General features: G+C 30.6%; 1 long non-coding RNA gene across 1 annotated transcript; it reads right to left on the bottom strand.

The window, feature by feature from the left end:
• Nucleotides 1-11492: 11492 nt before the first annotated feature.
• On the bottom strand, nucleotides 11493-14046 carry LOC139502842 (uncharacterized). Its single transcript, XR_011658956.1, has 3 exons — nucleotides 13878-14046; nucleotides 11947-12027; nucleotides 11493-11590 (listed from the first exon to the last, which is right to left on the bottom strand). It is a non-coding gene; the product is annotated as an uncharacterized lncRNA (long non-coding RNA).
• Between the last annotated feature and the right edge of the window lie 7995 nt (nucleotides 14047-22041).

Below are 22041 nucleotides of genomic sequence, written 5' to 3'. Positions count from 1 at the left end.
TGCTAGTGGACTATCCCTTTTCCAACTTGCCATATAAGCTGTGAACAGTGATCAAATAACCAAATACAAAAACAAAACTTGTTTAAATGATCACTGGAAGAGGCATGACTTACTTGTCAGATCAGTGTTAAGTTCGGTATTTTTGTGGTTCTACTTTTTAGTCAATGTAACTATATGTTTATATGGATTGTCAAGATAATAGAATTTCATACGACCGTCACACAAATGAATGGTTTAGTAAGCTATAAAACCCGGTCTTATCCGCCATTTTCTACATAAGACATGCCTGTACCCAGTAAGGAATATATTACAGTTGTTATCCATTCGTTTGACATGTTTGAGCCTTTGCCCTTGCCATTTGATAAGGGACTTTCCCTTTTAACTTTTCCTCGGAGTTCGTTTTTTGTGTGTGTGTGTGTGTTTTTTTTTTTTTAATTTCAACGTTATTTACGAACTTTAAAAACAACATGTAACAATTAAATAGGCTAAACTGTTTGTAATCAGATTACTTCACGAAGTATCTTATTCAAAACAAAATTTAGTTTCTGCATAAATAAAAGAAAAGTGTATGTATTTTTTGTAATTTTTTGTAATTGGTTTTCAGGCTGAAAGTTTTAATGTTCCACATGTAAACATCGCGTAGTTTGAGGGAAATGCAAAGACGTTTGCCTTTTCCAATTGAAGGAAGCCCCTTTCTCAGTATGTAAAAGCCTTTGTGGATTATCAGAAAAATTTACTCATTAGGTTTTTATCAAATAATGAGCTTGTCATCAACCTCACAAAACTTGGAGAGTGTTTTATAGGCTACGCATGTTGCTCAATCCCTTTTATATCTTAATGAATAACATATGTTTTAAATCAAAATCACAAAACTCGGAATTATACACTAAGTTACCTTGTTGACCACTGGGCACGCATGTCGTTACGTTCCACAGCAGGATAAAGGTGACAGGAGCATAAACTAAAACATATTCCAAAACACAGCATACAAAACAACTGTTGTATTTAACCATAGATACAAGTCCTCTCAATATATTCTCATCTGTTTGTTTTACAGCGTATTCTGAATAGGAAAATTCAAACTTGTGGAAGTCAATGTTGTGATGTTGGCTGCTAAAGCTGTGACAACCTCCTATTACGATAACTAGAAGCAATACTAAAGATATGTAAACTCCATATATAAATGTACTGCGTCTGGTTCTTAATTCCTGTTTTGACCATTCTGTCATAGATATTACACCAAGTGTAAGAATAAAACAGGCGACGGGAAATGAGTAGCTATCTAATACGAATGGACTGATTCCATATAATTGATATGTTGATTTAAGCCATGTCATGAACGCAAAGCTTTCATGAAAAAATCCAATTAATAAAACAAGAAATAAACTGTTTGAAAATTTGTGATTTTGCTTCAAACATTTAATCGGAAGTGCTATCAGTATGATTATTCCAAATGCCATAGTCAAAACAATACTCGATAGTTGGAAATATTGAAAGACACTACTGGACGAGATGATTGATGAAAAGTCGGACATTTTTTTCTTTTCCCTCTTGTTATGGCTTGAATACCGATCTAATTTCACTTTGATAAGACAATAAGTCAGAACTCAGTTATATCAGTAGAGATTTCAAGACTCTGAAAATTTTAATATCCAGCTCACGGAAACTCTTGCCGTTTGATTACTTTAGAACGTTCATTCACATTCGTCACAACTCGGCCGATTCCGTACCTTCATATAGACGGAGAGTACCGGATTCACCCGAGGATTGCCGATTGGTTTATAACAGTCAAAGTAACATTTTGAAAAGTTTGGAGTAAGACTAATGTGTCAGCTAGTAAGTAGATTCCAATATTTCCCGGAAAATTATTATCTAGTAAGCAAACACATTGAAAATCCACAGTAATTTTTCGATCTAGTACAAAGTACGAAATAATAATATGGTGTTGTCTTGAATATACACGATTTGAGATTGATCGTACTGGAAATTAAGATGTACAGATTCCAGTATCCCTGGTACCGTGAAAAAGGAAGTGTTCAAAATCCAATTCAAGCATAGAGTTTTCTAGTTAAATGTATTTGTATGGTTACTACACGTTAGATTAATCAATGTTATATATGTATGCACAACCTTGTATCCATTTTGCATGTTTTGTGTTGAAGAGAAGATGTGTAGGTTCCAGTATCCTTGTTATCGTGAAAAAGGAAGTGTAAAAAATCCAAATCAAGCATGGCCTTTTTATTGGTACTACACGTTATCTTAATAAATGTCATAAATATGTATGCACAACATTTTGTCCATTGTGCATGTTGTATGTCAAGCAGTTATCAATCGGGATCTCACATAAATTTAAATATTTTATAATAAAAAGAATATTTATGATGAAATCGGATGCGTTAATCTATATGCCAGGTTTACAACATTGTATAACTTCCGTCTTAAATCAGTTTGTTGATCATTTTTTACAAAACGTTTTTTTTTCTCATTTTCATAATGTAACAGGTTTCGGTACATCGAGGAATTTATTGATCATGCAGTTGAACGCTTAAGACCTACATACAACGTTTCATTGATCTCAATTCTACAGGTGAAGACAGGGCTGTCAAAGGTGATATTAAGTGACTGTGTTATTGACCCAGTTTTCTTTTCACTGGTTAAGTTACTTTATCGCTTAACAATAAAACCAATAACTGTACCACGTTTTAATATACACAGGATAAAATAGACCGTTTGTTTTCCCGTTTGAATGGTTTTACACTTAGTCTAGTAATTTTGTGGCCCTTTATAGCTTGTTGTTCGGTGTGAGCCAAGGTTCCATGTTGAAGGTCGTACATTGAACTATAATGGTTTTCTTTTTTACATAAAAATTGTTATTTGGATGGAGAGTTGTCTCATTGGCCCTCTCACCACATCTTCCTTTATCTAGCTAGCATGATTATGTATTAAATTTCAGTTTGAAAAAAAACACAAATTCAAAAAATCTTAATTCTTGTGATATTTGTAATTTAAAATAAGATAAATAACTCGATTTTGTCTTATTTTTAATATGTTATGAAATATTACAAAAGATGATACATTCTACATGAAAAATTGCACGGAATACATCTTTCTTCTTCTTTACATCTCAATTTACTCATTATAATAATCAATATTTGCTTTTTTGTTGTAATTGTTACAGATTGTTGGCGCAGAATTATGCATAACATATTTCATTTCAATTTACATAATATATTATTCATGTAAAAAGAAACTTGTACTTTAATAGCAGTTAAATTACTCAGTTTACTATAGGGAGGTTCATTCAACCTATGCCAACATTTTGAAATTTAGGTATAAAATTGTATGAAAAAATGTTGGCATAGGTTGAATATTTTGTGACAGATTAAGCGTTATAAAAACACAAATTCATTAGGGGCTAATCAATTTACAGCTAGTTTAAACCTAACCTAAAGTCTTTTTCAAGTACAAGTGAAAATGAAGGTAATTGTGTGTGTTGTGGATTTTTAATTCATATAGGAATTAGTTAAAAAATAATATAATGAAATAATGAGGACAAAAAATATTTTATGGAATTTTTATTAAAGGAACAATCATCTAGTCATATTAATTATATATCAGAGTCATTCTCATGAATAATATAAAATATATGATCAAAATATTAAATTTTAATTGAAATAGTTTTCTTCAAATTATTATCTAGTAAGCAAACACATTGAAAATCCACAGTAATTTTTCGATCTAGTACAAAGTACGAAATAATAATATGGTATTGTCTTGCTATACACGATTTGAGATTGATCGTACTGGACATTAAGATGTATAGATACCAATACCCCTGGTACCGTGAAAAAGTAAATGTTCAAAATCCAATTAAAGCATAGAGTTTTCTAGTTAAATGTATTTGTATGGTTACTACACGTTAGATTAATCAATTTTATATATGTATGAACAACATTGTATCCATTTTGCATGTTTTGTGTTGAAGAGAAGATGTGTAGGTTCCAGTATCCTTGTTATCGTGAAACAGGAAGTGTTAAAAATCCAAATCAAGCATAGCCTTTTTATTGGTACTACACGTTATCTTAATAAATGTCATAAATATGTATGCACAACATTTTATCCATTGTGCATATTGTATGTCAAGCAATTACAAATCGGGATCTCACATGAATTTAAATATTTCATATAAAAAAGAATATTTATGATGAAATTGGATGCGTTAATCTATATGCCAGATTTACAACATTATATAACTTGCCGTCTTAAATCATTTTTCATTTTCATAATGTAACAGGTTTCATTACATCGAGGAATTTATTGATCATGCAGTTGAACGCTTAAGACCTACATACATATAAATTATATGTAATAAAAATGTTAATGACGAATATTTTTTTTATAAAATGCATACATAAATTTGAACACAAGAAAAGCAATTCGTCTAATAACTTTGATGTGTTTATTGCTTTGTTAACGATGATGATTATGATATTATGGTTAATGGTCAAGTGGCAAATATTACATGCATAGATTATCAGAACAGGAAATTATAAATGTACAAATGTAATATATATCTATGCTTTTGTAAAGGTAAGGGTCCTTAATTGATTTCAAAATAACATTCAAAGTTGTTAACGTGCAATAATTTAACAACTGTTCAACCTTTGCGTTTCATTGATCTCAATTCTACAGATGAAGACAGGGCTGTCAAATGTGATATTAAGTGTGTTATTGACCCAGTTTTCATTTCACTAATTAAATTACACTACAAACTAATAAAAGTCTGAAATGGCCTATATCTGTACTCGACTGTACTGATTTTTACTCGACCAGTCTGAATTGGTCTGAAATTTACTTGATAATACTCGACTGTAGTCTGAACCATACTTAACAGTCTGAATTTGTACTTGACCAGTTCTTAACCATTTTATACGAGTCTGAACCATGCTCGACCTAGTCTGAACCTTCCTAGACCTAGTCTGAACCGTACTCGACCTAGTCTGAACCATGCATACTGGACCTAGTCTGAACCATACTCGACCAATTCTTAACCAACCTAGACCTATTCTTTGTATCTATCAACTGAATTTGATCAATTGAGGAAATCTTTAATAAAAATGAAATTTGAACAACAACTTGATATTAAAAATGTATTCAATATAGTATTGAAATTAAAATTTCACAATAATCAATCATAATATAACTTCAACACCATATTAATCAACACTTACATATTAATATATATCAACTTTTAAATATAAATAAAACAAGCTGATCAAATTATCTAAAAAACAAATTTATGAATATTTCTGAAGTATTTTCAGCTAACTAACTGGACTATTTTCACCATTAACTTAAGCCTAGTTGTCAGTTGACTTTAGTTAATAATGCAGTGAATGTTTTTTTTTATTAATATTTATATAAAATAGTATATAAAACAACTTAATAAATTAAAAAAAAAAATGATACCTCAATTGTTTTGTTTTATTATACCAAGAATTTAATATAATCATGATAATAGAATTTCCATAGCGTTCCTTAAAAGGAAATGTGTTCCAAAGTAACAGTATAAATTTATTTCAATTGATTTTAAGTATTTTTTGTCAAATTATAGACATGGCATTCATTAAGCACTTTAATATGGTCTAATTGCCTCAGTACATGTGTGTTTTACCTGTAGGTAAAAAGAAAGTCCTATTTTCTTAAATTTGTGTATTACTTATCTTGTATATTCGAAAGGCCTTGTTTATTTTTAAGTTAAACAGGATGTTGCAATTTTGAATAACTGCTATTTAGAATTTAATACCTCTGACCAGGTGATATCTTATTTATGAGTTTGCCCCAAGCAGAGTTATACTTTATATTTCACCACTACTCAGAAAAACAATTTTATTTATTTATTTGATTTTATCCCTTTTTGATATAAATGATATATAAATTTATTTTTTTATCCTGAATATAATAATAGATATATTTCTAATGTAAGGTTAAACAATTTATACATTTTGTTGGTTGTTGTTCATGTTGTTATATGTGTCGGTTAAAAAGATTTTTTTTTTAACAATTAAAAAAGTAGAGGTTATTTGGTCTAGTATGGTTCAGACTGGTCGAGTATTGTTCAGACCTTTAGTTAAGTATGGTTTAGACTGGAAAAATAGGTCGAGTACATATCAAGAATGGGTTAAGACTGTTTCAGACTGGTCGAGTAATAGTTCAGACTATTTTCAATGGCAAAGATAAGGGTCAAGTACGATTTAGTACAATCGAGTATGGTTCAGACTGGGGTCGAGTAATATCAAGAAAAAGTCAGACCAATTCAGACTGGTCGAGTAAAAATCAGTACAGTCGAGTACATATATAGGCCATTTCAGACTTAATGGTTTGTAGTGTTACTTTATCGCTTTATCGCTTTAACAATAAAACCAATAACTGTACCACGTTTTCATATACACAAGATAAAATAAACAAGCTATTAGACCGTTGGTTTTCCCTTTTGAATGTTTTTACACTTAGTCTAGTAGTTTTGGGGCCCTTTATAGCTTGTTGTTCGGTTTGAGCCAATGCTCCGTGTAGAATGCCGTACATTGACCTATAATGGTTTACTTTTATACATATAAATTGTTATTTGGATGGAGAGTTATCTCATTGTCACTCGCACCACATCTTCCTATATCTAGCTAGCATGATTATGTATTAAAATTCAGTTTAAAAAAAAACACAAATTCAAAAACCTAATTCTTGTGATATTTGTAATTGAAAATAAGATAAATAACTCGATTTTGTCTTATTATGCCCCACCTACGATAGTAGAGGGGCATTATGTTTTCTGGTCTGTGCCTCCGTTCGTTTTTTCGTTCGTCCGTCCGTCTGTGTGTCCGTCTGTGCGTCCGTTCGCTTCAGGTTAAAGTTTTTGGTCAAGGTAGTTTTTGAAGAAGTTGAAGTCCAATCAACTTGAAACTTAGTACACATGTTCCCCATGATATGATCTTTCTAATTTTAATGCCAAACTATAGTTTTGACCCCAATTTCGTGGTCCACTGAACATAGAAAATGATAGTGCGAAGTTCAGGTTAAAGTTTTTGGTCAAGGTAGTTTTTGATGAAGTTAAAGTTACATCAACTTGAAACTTAGTACACATGTTCCCTATGATATGATTTTTCTAATTTTAATTCCAAATTAAAGGTTTAACCCCAATTTTCACGGTCCACTGAACATAGAAAATGATAGTGTGTGTTGAGGATCTCTATTTCATATAGGAATTAGTTAAAAAATAACATAATGAAATAATGAGGAAAAAAAATATTTTAGGGATTTTTATTAAAGGAACAATCATCTTGTCATATTAATTATATTTCAGTGTCATTCTCATGAATAATATAAAATATATGATCAAAATATTAAATTTTATATGAAATCAAATGCAAAGAATTAATACACTATTGAAACTTTTGTATTTAATAAATACTGACGCATGTAAAATATCTATTATAAATGGTCACTATTAATTCCAACACTTACATAGAATTAGACAAATTTCACTTAAATATGATTGTCTCAAAGGTCATACTATAAGATATGGTGCTGCATCTGCACAATCAACTGGTGTCATTTTGTTATCTTTTAGTCTCTGGGGCCAGTTTCACAACATATCTCATGAGTAAGACATGTCTTAGAATGGTTTTACGGTATATTCTAGTCCTTAGTAGGTTTCACAAAGTGGTCCCAAATTTTGACATTTTCTAAAGTTGGTCACAAAGTAAGGACTACACGAGCGGTTTCTGACGGTGGTCTTATGATTGTCACAAGTGTGTTTATATAAATTACACTCATTTTTTTAGTAATTTTGCAAATTATCCCATTATTATCTAATTATCAATTCGGATGATGGAGTTCCAAATTAGAGACACAAAATGTAACCATAAATCTCAATATAATAAATAAAAACAAACACAGAGTACTTTAAATTTTAAACTAAAATAAGTAAATAAAGGGTGCACTGTCCAACTGGAAAATCACTGCCTATAAATGAACCAATAAATCATTCTATTTGATATTTATTTTTTAATTGTATATTGCAAAAGTAATTTGATTTTAAAAAAAATCTGTTGAAGTATCGTATATTTGTATAATTTGTTGCTTGTTGAAGCATGTTGCATATTAGATACAACAGAACTATGAATAAAAATTATCATAAAAATTTGCACCAATGAAATAGCTTTTTAACTACTTTTTTCTCATGTAGTGTTATATTTTTAAAAGCGTTTTATTTCAGAAATTAAGTCTATTTTTTTATTATGAATTTTTAATTATTTTCAACATAATTTTGCCTATATCAAGGGTTCTATTTAACATTTTTTGTCCTTTTAGAATTTTTTTAATTATTCCATATTTACTACAACACAATTTTGAAAATACTTTATTTTTTTTTCTGAATTTTCAGAGTAATATTTTAATGCTTAAATATACTGACTGTATTTTACCTTTTATTTATTAATAATTGCTATAACAACACCTATTGTATTACTTTTGTTTGTAGGCATAGGTTGAATATATTTTTATCAAATGTTGGCATAGGTTGAAGACACCATATTCCTTAAACGTTTCCAAATCAGCTGAATAAAAGTACAATCACAAAAATACTGAACTCCGAGAAAAATTCAAAACGGAAAGTCCCTATTCAAATGGTAAAATTAAATTTTAAAACACTTCAAACGAATGGACAACAACTGTCAAATATTTTGAAATGAATAAATAGTGCTTTTATTTATCTTATAATTTTATTTATTATATATTTTACTAATAATTTTATTTAATACATATTTAACTAATAATTCTATTTATTAATAATATATATTTAACTAATAATTTCATTTATTAATAATATATATTTAACTAATAATTTTATTTATTAATAATATATATTTAACTAATAATTTTATTTATTTATAATATATATTTAACTAATAATTGTATTTATCAATAATATATATTTAACTAATAATATTATGTAACATGTTTGATATATATATTTGACAAATAATATTATTTAATAAATGTTTAAATAATATGATTATTCATATATATTTAACGAAGCAAACAACCACATAAAACGGGAGTGGGGTATGTTAAATTTTATATCATGCATGTCAAATGCTTCGAATGTTTTGGCGACAAAAAACATATTAGTTTCAATGATGTGAAAATTTACGCAGATCACAAAATGTTCATTAATGTTCTTTCAAATCAGAATAATGTCCATATATAGCAGTAAATAACATTATGCATTTTAAGTTCCTAATATTTCAACTCGTTGGACGAACAATTGAATAGAGTCAAATCTCATGACATCATATTTACACTTGTTCGTGTGAACATTTAATTACAATTGTATTAGATCAGTTCCTCAACAATGAATTATTGTAGTCAACACTTCTCTGGTATTTGAATTTGTTGATTCCTAGAGTAACACGTAAGTGAATATGAATAGTTTCTTCAAGTAGAAGATACCAAAATCTAAGAGTAAAAAAATATACACCATACACAGTGTCATGCTTGGAATATAATCTTGAGTAAAATAATTGTAATAAAAGTTTATAGTCCAAAGAATTGGTCTCGCGATCCAAATCACAAACAACATAAATATTAAGATATATCGTTGCACCATATTATTATTATCACACGGCATACACTGCTCGTCATGATCACCTGGAAAAAAGTAAAAAAGTAAAATAAAATCTAAGGGAGAAGACATATACAGTTGGTGGATACTAATACGACAGATATTTTGCGTTATTTTTAATACTTTTTGGAATTTTTGGGTCCTCATTGGTCTTCAACTTTGTACCTGTTTGGTTTTATAACTATTTTGATCTGAGCGTCACTGATGCGTCTTATGTAGACGAAAAGCGCGTCTTGCGTATTAAACTAAAATCCTGGTACCTTTGATAACAATTTACACCACTGGGTCGATGCCACTGCTGTTGGACGTTTCGTCCCGGAGGGTATCACCAGTACAGTAGTCAGCACTTCGGTGTTGACATGAATATCAATTATATGGTCATTTTTTTATACAAAACTTTGAATATTTCGAAAAACTAAGGAATTTCTTATCCCAGGAATAGATTACCTTAGCCGTATTTGGCACAACTTTTTGGAATTTTGGGTCCTCAATGCTCTTCAACTTTGTACTTGTTTGGCTTAATAACTATTTTGATCTGAGCGTCACTGATAAGTCTTATGTAGACGAAACGCACGTCTGGCGTATTAAATTATAATCCTTTGATAACTATTAATACGGATTTTTTAACCTTTAATAACCTTTCATACAGAATAAAAAACGAACACCACGTTAAACAAAATAGAACAGCACACAAAATAAGCATGCATTGTCACCGACTAGATACGCTACAAAAGTGACAACACTTTATTTATCTATATAACTTTTGGACTATTTTAAATCTCGGTCTATTTCTGAAATTTATACTTACATACTTTTGATTTTGTAACCCTGTATGCTAACATCCCAGCTAACAATGTTACGTCATAATTACGTCGTGACAATGTCATGTTTTCGTCGCATTGACGTCAGGTTATTACGTTGTATTTACGTAAAAGTGTATGGTTTTCTTGACGTTGTCACAACGTCGTACATCAACGTTGTGGTGACGTAAAATTACGTTTCTACAACGTTATTTCTGACATTACAACAACGTTTATATCACGTTATATCGATGTTGTCACAACGTCATACATCAACGTTGTGATGACGTAAAATGACGTTTCTACAACGTTATTCCTGACATAACAACGTTAATATCTCATTATGTCGACGTAATATACTTGCACTTTTATATTATGCTATATAATTGGCCCAAAAATGATCATATATATATATGCATAGTATCAACTGTGTTTGGGACCATGAGGTGACCTCTAGATGATACATTGTACATGTTGGTGCTATTCTCTGAACATGCTGAAGGAATTCGTATATTCTGCATCATCATCTTTTTTTTTAGCTTCAATCGAGTTACTGTTTCAGTAATTGTGATATAACAGAAATGAATCCTAGGGCCATCCTTAGCTAAGTCGCTGCCTATTCGTATGCAGTTCTTGATAGTTAGTGTTTGTAAAAATAATATGCACTTATCATATATGTTACTCTATAAGGAGGATGTTGCCCCTGTCTCTTTTAACCCATCTTTAACTGCTGCCTATACGATATGGAATTTGCCCATTGTTGAAGGCTGTACAGTGACCTCTATAGTTAATTTCTGTGACTGGTCTCTTGTGGAGAGTCTCATTGACAATCATACCACATCTTCTTTTTTTATACTAGTATTCAATTTATTTCATCGTAGTATACATTTTTCATTTAGCATGTTCACGTTCTGAATATAATATGGCTAGCTAAATACCCACCCAGGCCATGAAAGTTTTATAAAAAAAAGTTTATGAAAGGTAAATAATGCCTGTATATCAAAAAGTGAAGATTTGATCATCGTTAACTTTGTTTATTTTAAATGTTCTCCTATGTCCCTGGTAGTGGTATTTCCGGATCTGCTGGAATTACCCTCTTAGCAATCGGTTCCTGCAATGACAATACAAAAACTTATTTGTAAAAAAAGTTAAATTCTAGGTCTAACATTATTGCAAATAAATACTAGATGTAGCTGTGTGTAAAACTGTTAGACCTGGCTTTCCAAATCTCCTTGAAAAACTCATTAACCACATAATTATATATTTAGTTAAATTTAATGTTACCCTTTATTGTCGCAAAAGAGTATCTTGATCTTCACAATGCTAGTTACAAATACATATCTATAATAACAATTTCGTACTGAATTAACTTGAAAAAAATAACCAACATAGAATACAAACAATAATAATTTTGGGAAATAATCCAAGATAGGTTGCACTATACGGTGGAAATAAGGGTATGCCTACCTTATCATGCTTATAGCGTGTTCCGCCTGGTTTTGAAGGTGCATGTTTTAGGGTTTCCCAATCAATTCTTCATGTAAGACTCTACAAAAATTGACATTAATAAAATTTGCATCGTGATATCTAATATAATTTAAAAATAAACCTTAGACTGTCAGGGAGCAACAATTTAACTTCAAGGAGGGTCATGGTGTTTGCTTGAGTCAGATTATTTTCGTGCAAATGGCAAACAATTTTATTTCATTTTTCAACGATATCAATCAAATAATTTTGATCAAATCTAACATTATAAGGTATGGGAGGAATCTTGATTCAGAATATTTTTTTTCCTGTACTCGAACAGAATATTTTGTTTCATCAATTTGGAAATCAGAAGAAAAAAAAATTAAAGAAAAAAATCCATGACCCCCCCCCCCCCCTTTTTTTATTAAAGTTAAATGGTGGTTCCCTAATTTCAAAGGCAAATTCGGTATTTTCATTAAATATCTATGATTTTGAAGCTACAGTGGTCATTGGACAACAGTGAGTTCCCAGTAAAAAAAAAAGATCTATCTTTTCAACTAAAATCGATATTTTTCAAAAAAATATTACGAAGTAACTGTATGAGTGATTTTCATAATATAGATACCAAAAGATGCGGAAATGTCTGAAGTTTTATTGTTTATTTGGTTATAATATTATTCATGCTCATTTAAATATTCTGACGAGATGGACACAAAGAAAAACATTTCTTGAAAAGTTTGCTATTATTCTAACCAAATTAAAATCGTAAAAATTTGCATTTGTGTTTAACTCATCAAATGATGAAAACGAAACTCAAGAAAATTATGACTAAATAAACAATAAAATTTCAGACATTTTTACATCTTTTGGTATCTATTTTTAAAAAATCGCTCATACAGTGACTTGGTAATATTTTTTTGAAAAATACCGATTTTAGTTGAAATGATAGGACATTTTTTGAGTGAGAACTCACTTTTGTACCATGACTGTGTATATGATTGATTTTGTTAGATGGCATAATGATTTATCATTTATCAAATTTAAAAATACACAGCTCCTTATGTTTTATTATTAATTTTTACATTATGACATATTCCAATCTTCATTATGACTGATATATCTTTTTAAACTTCACAAAGAACCCGTAAAATAACAAATTCACAGTATTGCCAGCGCCGGAAAAATTATTTATACTAAGCTGGCTTTTAATTCAATTCAATTCAATTCAATTCAATATTTTATTTACGTCTCACCTTATGTATAATATTACATAATACATTTATAAAAGATACATTTTGTATACATAAGCCAATCTGTACAGATTTATGAGAGATATTTTAATCAGATCATAACTACTGTTTCACCGGCAAATTAGCCACTGCCAAAATATAACAAAAAAAATATCATTGAAAATTATGATCAATAAATCTACGTTTTACATTTACAAATTTGACATATATATATATGTTCCAGACCATATGAGTATTTGGACCGCACGAGTACGGTCCGTACCGTATACGTATTTGATGTAGACTCGTACGGTCCGACCATCGTGCCGACCATACGCGTGCGGTCGGACCGTATGAGTAAACGCGTATGGTCCAGTACGAGCTGACAATACATGTTGTTGGATCATATGGTTTACATTTACACCACCATTATCACAAGCTTTATTTTTAGTATTACAAATTGTTATTATTACAATTAGATGGACGTAATTTTCATGTTCTAAACACCAAATCTTGTATTTTGACATTTACCGGCCGCTTGCAACAACTTTTGACAATCACTTTTCTATTGTGGCGTCAGATATTTTGTTTTATGACGTCAAAATGTTACTGGAACATCATTCTGATCCTTTATAATAGAAACTCTATAAAAAGTAAAAAGAAAAAACAACAGTTATAAAGAATACAGATAAATGTACTTACATTGAATCTAACTTCTAAGTGGTGGCTTGGTGAATGGCGTTGACTTTGAATATGACGTCATCACTTAAATAGCGTCACAACTAAAAGCCCTAACAACAGAACCAAAATCGGAAACGTTACGGTATTTCCGTATCTTTTTTTAACATGTTTGAATCAAAAGACTTCGTTCCCTTTCACAGGTAATGCCTGCCTCATATCAAATAACGTTCATTAGTTCTATCAATAGAAACAAGAAAAATTAAAATTAAATTTAGTGCATAATAAAAGAAGAAATCTTGCTATTGTCAATTTAAGAGACATCGATAAATTACGTTGCAACAACGTTTTAATTACGTGATTTATTTGATCGATGTACAGTACATATGGCAATTATTTATTTTTTATGTTTCAGTTTTATTATCACGATACTATTATTGATGACAAAAACATAAAGTTCCTCTTTTTTTAAAGCATAAAAATCAACTTAATACTTTATCGACCAAAAATCTGACGACGTTGCTATAACGTCACAGATACGTGACAGATGCGTCGCAATATGACATTGCAACAACGTAATATAAACGTTATTAAAAACAATAATAACGTTGTCCTGACGTTGGTTCTACGTCGTATCTGACGTGACGTAAAATTACTTTCTCACAACGTTGCAACAACGTCGTACTTACGTAACGTCAGTCATGACCTTCCAGCGACCAATACATAACGTCGCAAGGACGTCATGTGTTTCCTGGGATTGCCTATGTGCAATTTTAAAATTGTTTGTATGTACATTGAACGACGAATATATGTGACGTATAAAATTTTCTGACGTCAGACACGCAAATCAATGAATATGTTTGTAGATAGATGTTTTTGTGTTCTGTTAAATTGTTCCTTTTAAAATTGTTACACGATGATGACTGCTGTACCCATATTTTGACTATTTTATTTATTGTGTCTGTTAACGCATCATAGTAAATATAACAGACTTTGATGAGACTGTCATCAAAGTGAGAGGGTAAGCGCTGTAAAACCAGGTTTAATCCACCATTTTCTACATTTGAAAATGCCTTTACCAAGTAAGGAACATGACAGTTCTTGTCCATTCCTTTTTGATGCGTTTTGTTATTTGATTTTGCCATGTGATTATGGACTTTCCGAATTGAGTTTCCTCTGAGTTCAGTATTTTTGTGATTTTACTTTTTTTTCACAGGTAAATTTTTGAAATGTTGATATCAGCTTTGTAACTATGGTATTTACTACAACAATAATAATTTACTTAATATAGAATTGTGTCAGTAATTAGATAATTAATTGTAGTATCTAGCTATGTCGATATTTCTTCTAAACCAAACTATTAAAAAACAAACGTATACGTTAAGTTGACCCAAACTAAAATCTTATAAATGAACTGGATGAATAATTATCTTTACTTTAACCTACGAGTAGAATATTAAAAAAAAAATAGAATAACAACTATGAAATGTTTATTATTAACTGAAATTGAATAAATAATCGTGCTAGTTTTACATAATCTGGTTTATACTGCAACTAGCTTTGTTTATTTCCTAAATATAGTAACACAGCTATATTTTTGTGCAATGTCAATTTCATCATGGGTAACTTTTCCCACAATCAGGGGTTCCTTAAAGGATGAAAATAAGTTTAAAATTATTTTTACATTTTAATTAGCTATCAACGTAAAATTTAAGATGCAGTTTAAAGACAATATTAGGTCAATGTCAGAAAAATATAAACCTTTATGTATTGTGCGCAAAAATGAACCCCGCCCTTTTACATTTTCGAAGTTAATACTTTCTGACATTCACCTTATATTGTATATGTATATGAAATAATGTGTAAAACATTCTGTTCGCATAATCAAATTTAAACAAGTTATATGCAAAAGAAAACCAAGTACAAGCCATCCCGTTAGGGGTGCATTTACAAAAAATATATGAGAAGAACATATCATGCCAACAACTGGTTTAAGAATAGATGTGTTTATTTCCGATGCAAAGACCCTATGAGTGAATCATTATTAATACCAAAATAATCAATCTTTAATAAAAGTATCGTAACTATATCCTTTTCAAATAAGTCTGTTTAAAGGTTTAGTTAGCTTTGGGGTGAAAACCGATATTTTTCGGCTTTATACAGAATATTAACATAAGATATTATAGTTTTGACTTGTTTGTGATATTGAAATCCTGGTGTAATAAGTTTTCAGAAATACAGAGAATTCTTTGGTTGAAATCAAATAAGTTGTTACATACACGAGCTAATCGAACAAGTTGAGACATTTAAACAGCATAAAATGTGACAAGGGAACTTCACTATCTTAAAATGGATGATTAACAATAGGAAATGAAAAATCGTCTCTTTTATCATAAATTTTGGTATTAAGCTTACTATATTAGATATTAAGATCCAGGAAAGGACAGTGTTCATTACTAGTATAAGGACAAATCTCTTAAGTGTACATACTGAAGTCGTCATTATTAAGAGCCAATATATAATCTAAATATCTAAAAGTGTTATTTAATTTTTGAATCAGATGTTGTTACGATTGGTCTTTGCAAAAAATGAGAAAGAAAATAAAAGAAATTAACATATAAAGGACAGACAGTATTGGGGTACTCATATATCAAGAATAGAGATGGGATATAAATAACAGAATACAGATATGAGTACCTCACATCGAGACCCTTATACTTGTATAACGAAGAATATATACATTACCTTGTTGACCGTTAATAAGCACACATTCCTTCCTATTCCAGAGCAGGGTCACAGAAACTGGAGCATAGACCAAAAGATATTCAAAGCAAAACTCACGAGTGTAGTCTTATTGTCTACAAATACAGCTTTGTGAAACTTCAAGTTATAATAATTCATGTAATTGGCATGTTGGTTACTGATGCCATGAATTCCCATTCCAAAACCTAATAGTAAAACCAAGGAAATGAAGGCACCATACGTATATATTTTTGTTTTAGACTCATCTTTTGAACATTCTTCGAGGAACAACACACCAATAGTCAATATCAAACAGACGACAGGAACAGTGTACCAATCGGTCACGAACACAGTTATTCCATTTAGATTACCTGTTGATTTTAGCCAGTTCGCCGACAAAAAACATTGATGAACAAATCCGATTATTAAAGCAAAAAATAAACCAACTGAATTTGTGTGATCATACTTCAAGAATACCGATACAAATACATGTAATATTATTATGAGTATTCCAAAAGCCAGTAAAATTAAAATACAAGACAGGTGAACCTTTTCAAATACGCTTCCAGACAAAATGATTAAAACAAAGTCGAACATCTTTACACTTGCTGGTTTTCTTGATTTCTACCTCTGTTTTGACTTACGGATTCGTAGTTTTTTACCTACAGTAAATAAAAATATGAGAAAATGATTTTATGAATACAATTTTAAACACACTGAAACACTTGTCATTCGGTCCGATTCTAGTTAGTAAATTTTTCAGTTGGTATGATATATAGACCAGCGCAAACACTGTTTTTTGAAAGCCAGATTAATATGTCAGTAAGATTTAAATGTCTCCATGGGACAGTTACAGGTATTTCAATTTTGTGTTTCAATATTCTGATTCATTAGGTTGAAATATCTTGAAGTGAAATGTTCCCCTGTAAAATGCATATGGCTCGTTACAAATCGAAAATCGTGGAGCATGTCGGTCTAATACAATTAAATCATGGTATATTAATATATAATGTCCTGAATATGCATTATTTAATACGATTAGCGCTAGACATCAAGAAGGATTAAAATCTCTCCAGTGAAACGACATCTTGTGAGGTTGAAAGATAAATATCTGACACGTGTCTATCTCTGGTAAGGTATATACATAAAACTATATTGACACAAATGTTTTGTCATATCTACCGTTGAACATAAAAACAATGATCATTGTATTAAATCCTTTCTTGTTTTCTTCAAATATCGATCTTTTTATACTGCAACTAGTTGTGTTTATTTCCTAATTATAGTAACATAGCTATATTTTGTATAATGTCAATATCATCATGGAACACTTTCTCCACAATCAGAGGTCTATAAAGGTATCAAAATAAGTTTGACATTTGTGTTACGATTTTAAAAGCTATCAATGTATTAATTTAAATTGCATTATAAAAACAATGTTAGGTCAATGTCATAAAAGTATAAACTTTTTTTGTACTCGGCGCAAAACTGTGGAAGAACCTCGCCCCCCCCTCCCCCCCCCCCAAGTTTCTCAGCCTCATACAAAAAGGTATATATTTTTTGACATTGACGTAATATTATATATATACATGTATGACAGGAATTCAATAAATCAGTTGCATGTTGTTAGGTTTGTTCATCGTAGTTCAAAAAGTTAACAAAATTTGTCGGTCAAAGCTTAATAATACCGAACGTTGTGTCGATGGAGGTGCTTTTCTCCAAAGAACAAAATAAAACTGGCACCGTCACACTTAATGTAGTTATAGAATAGAATATAATAGAATATTTTAAAATTAAAGTGCAACCTCAATTATAAAAAACAATTACATTCATATATACAAGTAATTTTCAGCCAGCCAAATAGGCTTATGATGCACTGTACATTGTGTATCAGTATTGCAAATAAAATAAATAAATAAATATAGTTCAAATTTACACGCAAATTATAGCAAGGCACGTTATCAGTTGGTCACAGATTGTCTGATGGTATAACAGTTCAAAGTAAAGTTAGCAACAAGCTTGCTGTAATTACAAAATAAATGTTTTAATTTGATGTTCGCTGGTAGCGTAGTTAAGTTAATGTTGTACTTATCTCGGATATCATTAAATAATGTTGTTCGTAATTGTTCATAGCGTTCACAAAACAGAGAGATCGGATTCGTCCTCTATTGATTGAGACTTGCACATTTTACAAAGTCGTTGGTCAAGTGGCACATTAAGAAATCTAAGTGTTTTAATCAAACATAAAATCGAACCAAGATATGGAATACACATACACATAAGATATGAGAAGGTAACAATCTGTAATGGGAAAAAACTTAAAACAGTTTAGAACCATCGATAAAACTATATGTCAAGCACAACTTTAACAATTAGAGATAAACATATGTTGGTGTGTATACATCAGAGACGGATGGACGTAAAAAGAGATGATACTGTGGATTCATTTAATTTCGTGGGTATCTATTTTCGTGGATTCATTAACTATTGCATTTTCGTGGATATTTAATTTCGTTGTTTAAGTTAAGTATGCATATAAGTCTATATTTTATTGAACATTTAAATTCGTGATTCAACTTTACCCACGAAATCCACAAAAAAATCCTTTATTTAAAATAAAATGTAAAATAACGAATACTAAGGAAAATTGAAAAGGTAAAGCTCCTAATCAAATGACAAAATAAAAAATTCCAAACGAATGGAAAACAATTGTCATATTCTGACTTGATATAGGTATTTTTGTATGTAGAAAAAGATGGATAAAACCTGTTTTTATAGCTAGCTAAACGCCTCACTTGTAAAACAGTCGAATAAAATTTCATTATACCGACGTGAACGTGTGAAACACGGTATGCCTAATTACACTTATTTAAAAATAAAAGACAGCCAGGCTGAAATAAATATCAGATACTATCGTTGGTAATTTCATGTATACTGTGGATTCATTCATTTTCCTGGGTACCAATTTTCGTGGATTGAGGAAAACTAGCATTTTCCTGGGTATTATATTCGTGGTTTTAGCCTACATTCCTTCATAAAATTTGTTATTCGTTGAACGTTAAATTCGTGGTTTCTCTGTACCCTCGAAATCCACGAAAATTAGTATCCATTGAATATTAATGAACGTACAGTGTGTGTTGATGTTGTACCTCTACCCAAACAGAAAACAGTAAAATAAATTGCTTTGATACGCTAAGTGCTATTTTGATCATAACAACTTTTTACACCATCTTCCTCGGAACCCGATATCACCCTTGCTGTGTGAATTCAACTGATATTTTTAAATACTTAATATAATATAGATTTGATTATTGGTTTTCTCGACAATTTATGTAATTGTTTCTATGTACGTAGTTTATTTTGTGCAACATTAATATGGCATGAGGAAGAGGCCATATTGTTTTGCGCTATGAAAACTGTTTTATTTGATATACTGTGTTTTCATTCATTTATTTTCGTGGGTACCTATATCTGTGGATTTTTTCCACACGGGAACACCATCCTCCTAGAGTTCTTCAAGACAATTACGTTCAATTTAAATAAAAGAGAGAAAATGTGTGTACTAATATAACTAGTATGGACCATAAGCACAAAAAGGTTTTGCGTTGGAATAGCAAATTTTAACTAATATTTGTTAGATTATTATGTATAGATGGGACAGAATAATTCCCGATATCACTTGTGGGCAGTCTACCCTATAGAACTGGTTTTTTTTTCAAAAATATTCGAAGTTTCTGTCAGAAGTGCCTTATTTTTTGTTATTCCAATCTTTAAAGAGAGTAAATCAATTGGTCGAAAAAATAGGGGTCCCGGACCATTTAAGCTCAAAATTTTACTTTTAAACAGGTATGCAAAAGGGATCATTTTTCAATGAAATGATAGGGAAAATAGAGGTGTTGGCATATTTTTATCGGAATATCAAAAGAACTGTCTGTAACACTTGGTCCAAAACTGTAATATAAAAAGCTAAAATATAGCTTCAAAAATTAAGCAATAAAAAATATAGGTTCCCGATATAAAAAAGAAAATTTGCCAAAACACTATTTTTGGCGGGAAAAGGGTGAAATTGTGTGAAATATCATTATGAGCCTTGCTCAGTAACATAATAACGATAGTAATTTTTTTAATGACAAAAATACAATAATTCAACATATGTTTAATCAATCAAAATATTAAAACAAGAGTGCACACTCTAAAATATCTTGCCTTCTTTACTTATCATTGATATTATGTTGATAGTCCTAAATATTAAGCTTTATTACAACTGTCACATAAACGTAACATTAACCAAGAAAACTACACATTAACCAATGAACCATGAAAAGAGGGTCAAGTTCAGATGAACCATACCAGGCAGACATGTACTGCTACCAATTCTTCCATACAATTGGAAAAAAAATAAAGTTGACCTATTGCTTATAGTTAAAGAAAAACAGACCAAAACACAAACACCTAACTCTGAGCAATGAACCATGAAAATTAGGTCAAGGTCAAAAAAAACTTGCACGAATGACATATAGATCATAAAATATTTCCATACACCAAATATAGTTGACCTATTGAATATGATATTAGACAAACTCAAAAACTTAACTTTGACCACTGAACCATGAAAATGAGATCAAGGATAGTTGACACCTGCCAGACAGGTACACCTTACAAAAATTCCATACGCTAAATATAGTAGACATCTTGCATACAGCATGAGAAAAATATACCAAAACACAAAAAAACTAAAGTATAAACACTAGACCATGAAAATGAGGTCACGGTCAGATGACACCTGCAAGTTGGGCATGTTCACTTTACAGTCCATCAATACACCAAGTATACTAGACCTATTGCCTATAGTAAAACGTGACCACTAAAACTCAATCCTGTTCTGATCCCTGAAATGAGGTCAAGTGTAAATTGTCTGACGGCCATGAGGACCTTGCAAGATACGCACATACGAAATAAAGTTATCCTATTACTTATAATAAGAGATAATTTAACATTACAAAAACCTAAACTTTTTTTCTCAATTAGTCACTGAACCATAAAAATGACGTCAAGGACATTGGACATGTGACTGACGGAAACTTTGTAACATGAGGCATCTATATACAAAGTATGAAGCATCCAGCTCTTCCACCGTCTAAAATATATAGCTTTTGAGAAGTTAGCTAACGCCGCCGCCGTAGCCGCAGGATCGTCATCCCTATGTCGAGCTTTCTGCGACAAAGGTCACAGCCTCGACAAAGCACAGTGAACTTACGACACAAACTTTTCGTGTGCTTGGTAATTCGTGTGTGAAATTATGCGCAGTTGAATAGTCCCGATTCACCTTAATGCCCTAGTGTAGTTTCATCCTAAATGGCGTATTGCATTTTCGTGGATACATAATTTCGTTGTTTCGCTATTAAAGGTCTGTAATTGTGTTTAAAAAAACATGCCATAAATTACA

The sequence above is a fragment of the Mytilus edulis genome, chromosome 14 (assembly GCF_963676685.1).
Source record: "Mytilus edulis chromosome 14, xbMytEdul2.2, whole genome shotgun sequence".
Classification (NCBI taxonomy): domain Eukaryota; kingdom Metazoa; phylum Mollusca; class Bivalvia; order Mytilida; family Mytilidae; genus Mytilus; species Mytilus edulis.
This window is presented reverse-complemented; position numbering and strand designations above follow the sequence as displayed.